This window comes from Cucumis melo, chromosome 12 (assembly GCF_025177605.1).
Source record: "Cucumis melo cultivar AY chromosome 12, USDA_Cmelo_AY_1.0, whole genome shotgun sequence".
NCBI classification, from domain to species: domain Eukaryota; kingdom Viridiplantae; phylum Streptophyta; class Magnoliopsida; order Cucurbitales; family Cucurbitaceae; genus Cucumis; species Cucumis melo.
Window position 1 is genome coordinate 1,779,237 of NC_066868.1, and position 7,464 is coordinate 1,786,700.

Below are 7,464 nucleotides of genomic sequence, written 5' to 3' on the forward strand. Positions count from 1 at the left end.
AAGAGAAATATCACACATGATCCTTTACTCCAATTGTAGTTTCGATATATAGTGGAGTACAGTTGTGTTTTAGGAGAATAGAAAAAGAAGATAAAACCCCATAAAATCAGCAAAACAAATCTCTACTGCCACACCCACTCACTAACTCTATCTCTCTCTTTCTTCACCTGCACCTACACATTTCCCACCGCGCCGGCACTGAATCCTACGTCGCCCCGCAATTTGCCTTCCATGCGCCGCTCCCCCCCTCCACGTATCCCTCTTTTCCCCAACTCTCCCCTTTCCCCCGCGACTCGTGTCGCCGCCGTATCGGAACCCTATTGCCACCTGGTTTGTTTCTCCTCTTTTACTCCTCGTAGGAAATTAACGGATGGATGATGGCTACCCTCTTTGTTTCTCCTCTGTTTCACCAATTACACGTTCCCACGGTTATAACGGATTTTAGGAAGCTTCCTTCCACTCCCATCCACACACACATTTAATCGTTCATTCCCACTTTACTCTCCTAATCCAAATCGTATTAAGTCTTAAAATTTTTAAAAATATCTATAAATATAGTCGACCAACGTTTCTAACAAATTTTATGATAATATAACATTTGTTACCTTAATTTTTAAATGGTAAAAATAACAAATTTAAAAGCTATTTGATAGTCGTCTGATATAATACTTATTATACTTCTCATAGTTGCAATATGAAAAAAAATATATGCTATAAACTACTTTTTTCTAAATTTTGTTATCATTTGATACAATTTCTCTATAATAAAATACATTTATTTGATGGTCATTTGATATATCTAATTACTTGTCATACTTGTAAAAAAAAAAGGTACGGTGGACGATTTTTTTTTTCAAATTTTGTTGTTATATGATGTAATTTTTTTATAATATAATACATTTATATCGTTAGACTTTTATCGATATTTATTATTAATAAAATCCAAAACTTTGTTGTATTGTAAGCTTTTTCAACATTTTGTCAATTTTTTACAACTTTTCTGAGAACAATATGATATTCTAAACTAATATGCATACAAAAAATTTTAACATCAAATATATTTATAAATTAATTAATAATTACTGATATATTTTAAATATAGTAAAATAAATTAAAACATTTTCAAAATATAGTAAAATTTTATATTTTATAGTTTACTAATAATACCAAAGTCTAGTATTTTGATTTGATAGAATCTGAAATTTTGTTATATTTTGTAAATTGATCATTTTTGATAATTATTAAATATTTGCTTACAAACCCAACTTTAGAATTCAAAAACAATTTCTATGGTTAAATCACTTAAAAATATCAACTACCAAACACAAATTTAAAATACGAAACATAACTGTTATTACTTTTTTCATTAAATCATTTAGTTTTATAATTTTGTTTTCAAATTACTTACCAAACAATCTTTAGCAGTCGCAAATTCGATCCTCCAACCTTAAGATTATTATTATTGTACTAAAATTTCAAAATAAAACAAATATTGGGCAATGATTGTGATATTCATTTAAAAAAAAAAAAAAAAAAAAAAATCATTTTGTAGCTACCCTTTCTCAAACTAATATCTACCTTTCTCACCTTACTTGTTGGGATAATTGAAGTGTTAGAATAGGGATGAGTTGGACCTCTTAATAAGCCAAAGAGATAATTCTTTAAAAAGAAAAGAAAACCAAAGAGATAAATATTAAAATATTGAAATATCTTCTTAAAGAGAATCTATATATTTGTATTAATAATAGAATGTCATTGGTATTTTTGTAATTTTAACATTATTATTATTATTATTAGGTGGAAGGGTTAGGGTTTGAGTGAAAAATGAGATGTCTTAATTACAAGAATTGAATTATTGACATAAAAATCTTAAAAAGGGTGTAACTCAAGAAATCAAATTATATTGAGTCTATTGAAAATGTGGTATGTGATGATGACACTTTCACATGTGCTTTTAATTTTCTCTTTACCAATAAATAATAATATAATTTATTATTGATAATAAAAGGTTTGATGTCAAAATTAAGTCTTTTCTTTATAAATAAAATATTCAAGATTTATATTATTATGTCTTTAGAATTATGTTATAAGAAAGTACCAAGTTAAGAATATAGGTTTTCATTTGTAATCTATTTTCTTTTCTTTTTTTTTTTCTCTTTAGAAATTTTCTATGTTTAACTCTATAAAAACATTCGCAAACAAGGTTAATTTTTCAAAACAATGAAATATATAAATATTAGCTGAACAAAATGATCTTTTACCTCTGATTTATCAATAATTAAATTTATATACTTTATCGAGGATGAACTATCTTCTTAAATTTTTTACAATATAACAATTCAACTTTTATAGAAAATAATTTAATTTACATATTTTATAAACGGTAACAATTTATTTTGTATATTGAAAAAATTTATATTTATAGAGTTTTTAAACATATAGGTTGACAAATTAACGAAAGATCGATTAAACTTGATTTGATTTTAAAATACTTCTAAAATGCCTATAGTACAGTAAAGAAAGCATTAAGTGGAAGTAGTATTAGTAAGATTTTCAAGAATCAAATAATTATTAAAGCAATTAAACTAAATTATTAATTAAAGACATTTTTTAAAGATAGAGAAATAAACCAAAATATAACAAACTTTCATATTAATCACTCATCGACAATCACTAATAAATCTTAAATTTTGCTATATTTTGTATAAATATTTTTAAAAACTTTATCATCGACAATAAACCTATCATCACTTATTAAAATTCAAAAATTTTTAAATCTATGTTCTACTAACATTTAAGAATTTGAAAATATCTAAATAAACGTAATTATTAGGTGAATATCTATACTTATAAATATTTTGTTTATTAGGATTGGATAGTATATATTTTCTCAAATACATTTAAATATAAATGATAATAATAATAAATAAATAAATAAATAAATAATATGTTTGGAAAAGGGGGGAAAAGAGAGGGGGGGAGGGTAGGGACGCGTGTCAGGAAAATGGAGAGTTCAAATAAATATTTGTCTTATTAATCACGTGGCAATTTTTGAAATGACATGTCCACGTCAACTCCGCTAACCGAAACCAAGAATCCCTACTTTCCACGTGGAGCCATCTCCTTATTCCTTCTTCCGTTTAAAAGAAAGAAAGAAAAAAAGAAAGAAAGAAAGAAAGTTTTTTAACTAACCGGTCCCACCACCGCTTCTCCTATCATATTCCGCCACGTTCCCAACATAATCTCTCCTTCCATGATTTCTTTTCCTTTTCTTTTGCCTACCGTTTTCAGGGTATTTTCGTCTTTCACATTCTTATTATTAAATTTGATCGTGATGTCTTCCATTCCCCTATTCCATCTCTCTCTCTCAACATTTTCAAAATTAGTTCTTTTCCACCAACATAAATGCAAAACTTTTAGAAATTTCTTACATCCTCCACAACGTTCAAAACAATGAATAAGTTTGTAATTTTTAAATTTTCAAGACAATCTCGATGGTCGATTTTGTTTGAGATGAGTAAAGAGAACTTATTTCAATGATTTAGAAAAAAATATCTAATCTATTAAGACTAAAAGTGTGTTAGTTTTAACAATTTTGTAAAATATTCAAATTTAGGTTTAGATTTTTAACGTGTTACATTTTTATGGTATAATTTCTATTTTTTAATACAATTCAAATTTTACTTACTTAACTGACCTTAGCAAAATAAAAAATGTTTCATGCATGTTTCTAAACTCAAAACATCATCGTCTCAGTACCAAAATGAGCCTAGGAAAAATATTGGATGTGACAATTAGCCAAATATGAAAGTAAGCATGTCCCTTAGGTAATAGGTTATGTATCGTCATAAAGTGATTTTGAAAATTTAACAAACCAATCTAGGTTAATCTCGCTTATACATACATAATTATTACTTATATGAGGTAACTTGAATCCTACCATATGAAACTTTTTTATTCCATATTGCTGGATCACGGTCTGTGTGACAAACACCAGATCAATATGTAGGTTCTTTCACCTATCATTTTTTCCTCCGTTTGAAAGAAAGGTCAAATGCATTTTCTCTATTCATATTTTGACAAACAATAGTTAATATATGTTACATTGTAAAAAGAAATGAAAAAAGATAGAGTTAAAGGCTATGAATTATTTAATGTTATCAAAAGTTTAAAAATCAAACAAATGAACATTTATTTTTTAATTGTCTAAAAAGTTAGATAAACTCAAAACCTTTTGATTTAATTAATTATGCTAAGCTTTTAACATGTTAGGTGTATTAGCAATCCTCCTAGCATTAATTTATGATTTATTGACCATTTAGATAATTCTTTTTTATTATTTCCAAAAGTTTTGGAAATGGTTTTTTGCCACCCTCCTTATACCCTAAATATTTGAGGTATTAATTATGACTCTTCATAGCATGAAACCAACTCTCATTTATAACATTGTCTTTATTTAAAAATTATAGTTCTCTAGAAATTTAATTCTCCAATTTACTCCAAACAAATTTAAAAATCCAACCTCATATAATTCTTGTAGATAGACTTAGATTTTTCTAAAGACTTAAATGGTTTTTTTGGTTAAAATATCATAATCAATAGAAGTGGTAAAAAAATACTTGAAAATCGAACTGAACCGCAAATCGAATCAAAATCGAATGCATGTGGGGTTTTGTTTAAATTGAAACCGCTTCTTATACGGTTCGGTTTGGTCTAAAAAATCAAATCGATTCTAAAACCGAACGAAATCTTTTTATTTTAAAAAAATTATACATATATATACATATATAAAATTAAATATTTGTATATATATATATACCATAACTAAAAGCAAAAGCTTTCATCCCAATGGCACTTGGTGCCATTAAGGCCCAAGGTCCAATAACTAAAGACAGAACAATATTTATGCACTTTGATTTCAATTCTAACATTTATGCATAAGCGGTTCGGTTTTATTTATGTATAAGCGGTTCGGTTTTGATTCAGTTTGAAACATGTGAGCAGTTCGGTGTGGTTTCGAATGAGATTTTTTTGCATTTTGCAGTTCGGTGTGATTTCAGCTTCAAACCGAACCAAACTGAATCGTGAACACCCCTAATACTCGATGTTAAGCACTTTTAGTAATACATTATTTCAATGTTAGTCACTTGTTCGACAATGCATCTCTATAATGTCGATTAAAGCGACATTATAATCCATGGTTGTACTGACGAGTTCAACTTTACTTTATGTATTTTCAAATGTCTAATTTTTAGTTACTACTTTTAATAAACTTTTTACTCTTCTTCAAACCTATTTGACTATTAGACTTACTACTATTGTTATTATCCGTAAGTTTCTTTTTGGAAAACTTACAGAAATGTAACAAACCACCAAACTATTTACGGCATGTGCAACAAAGCCCATAAAGTTAGACATTTTAAATATTCCAAGTTTGCCCTTCCATCTTTCTTCTCTTCCTCGCGATGAAATCGTCTTCCTCTTGCGATTTCTTTCATCGTCTTCCTCTTGCGATTTTTTTCATCGTCTTTCTTTTTTTCTTTTTTTTTTCTGTGATTTCTTTCCATCATCTTTCGTATTTTCCAATTGTTTTTTTACGTCGTTAAATCTTTACATCGTATTTCTTTTTTTTTTTCACTGTGATTTATTTCCATCGTATTTCTTCTTTTCTGATTTTGCAATTTTTTCAACTGCCTTTCTTCTTTTTTTATTCTTTTTTAAATCGTCTTTCTATTCTTTTTTACGTCGTTTAATCTTTCTATCGTCTTTCTTCTTCTTTTTTTTTTTTTGCTGTGATTTCTTTCCATCATCTTTCTTCTTTTCCTCTTTCTTTTTTTTACGTCGTTTAAATTTGGATAACCAAATATAAACGATCGTGTACAAAAAAAATAGCAAAATCTAGAAAATCGTGTATAAAAAATCTTGACAAAAATCATTTAAGTTGGAGTAGTCAAATGTAAACGATTGTGTAAAAAAATAAATCAACGATAGACAAATTTAAACGATTGTGTACCAACAGAATTAAAAAAATCATTTAGCAAAATCTAAACGATCGTGTAGACAAATCTAAACAATCGTGTAGACATATTTAAACGATCATGTAGACATATTTGAACGATCGTATAAAACAATAAACGATTGTGTATCAAAAGAATTTAAAAAATCGTTTAGCCAAATCTAAACGATCGTGTACCAAGTTTTGAAAAAAAAAATCATTTAGATTTGGGTTCCGAAATCTAAACGATAGTGTAACCAAATTTAAATGTAACAAAATTAAACGGTAACAAAATTAAACGATAGAATTGAAAAAAATAAATTATAACCAAATTTAAACGATTGTATACCAAATTTTGAGTTAAATCTAAACGATTGTGTACCATATTTAAAAAAAAAAATCGTTTATATTTTGACCCAAATCTAAACGATAGTGTAACAAAATTAAACGATAAAATTGAAAAAATAAATTGTAACCAAATCCAAACGACCATATACCAAACAATAGTCAAATCTAAACGTATCTCAAATGTATTACGCGTGCGTTGTTGTACCAAATATCTTATGCATGCGTTGTTGACGGGATATTTTTGGTATTTTACCTGGTAGACCTGTGAACTTTTTTCGTTTTCAGAATTGCTCTGTACAGTGTAAATATATTATCGTTTTTTATATTTTTTGAAAGATAATATATTTTTTATAATATTTTTCGAGACCGATAACACTGACACTATATTAGTACACTGTATTAGTTCAATTATACTAATTTTAATAATTTAAAAATATTTATATGAACATTATTATTATTATTATTATTATTATTTAATCAATTAAAATAAACATTAATCTTGAACCACTAATTAATTTAATATTTCAACAAGAAGTTGAAAATTTTAAGAAATAGGGATGAAGATCGAACAATTCTAAAAAGTAGAAATACAAAATGATATTAAATTGTAGGTTTAAAATGTGAAATATAAAAAATAAAAAGGAAAAAACAGAATTATTATCCAAACCATAAACAGAAATTTTTCTACGATCAAGCTCACATCCTTCTATCTATCCCTTAACAAATATTATATAACAGTTGATTTATATTAACTTAGCAATCTTATAACATGATCATTAGTTATAATCAAATTTGACTTTTAAGGGAAAGAGATCCAAAATTGAGTAATTAAAAAAGTTGATAAAAGTTTGCTTTAAACGTTATTAAAAGTAGGACTTTTAAGAAAGGTAAGTTCAACTCAACTCAAATTGTCTACACTATTTTCAATTGAATACGAAAAATTCAAGTTAAATCTTCTTTAACTTTAAATGTTATTGAACTAACGGTAGAATAATAGAAATTTGGTTATATTGAGAGGAAGTTTGTAATACATTTTGGTCCATAAATTTTGAATTAAGCTGTTACTACTGGATGGTTTGTATAAAATTTTAAAACCAATGCTTTTGGCAACTGTAATTTGA

General features: G+C 26.7%; 1 long non-coding RNA gene across 1 annotated transcript; it reads left to right on the forward strand.

Annotated features, from left to right (window-relative positions):
• On the forward strand, window positions 1–958 carry LOC127144445 (uncharacterized). Its single transcript, XR_007816084.1, has 2 exons — window positions 1–330; window positions 832–958. It is a non-coding gene; the product is annotated as an uncharacterized LOC127144445 (long non-coding RNA).
• The last annotated feature ends 6,506 nt before the right edge of the window (window positions 959–7,464 follow it).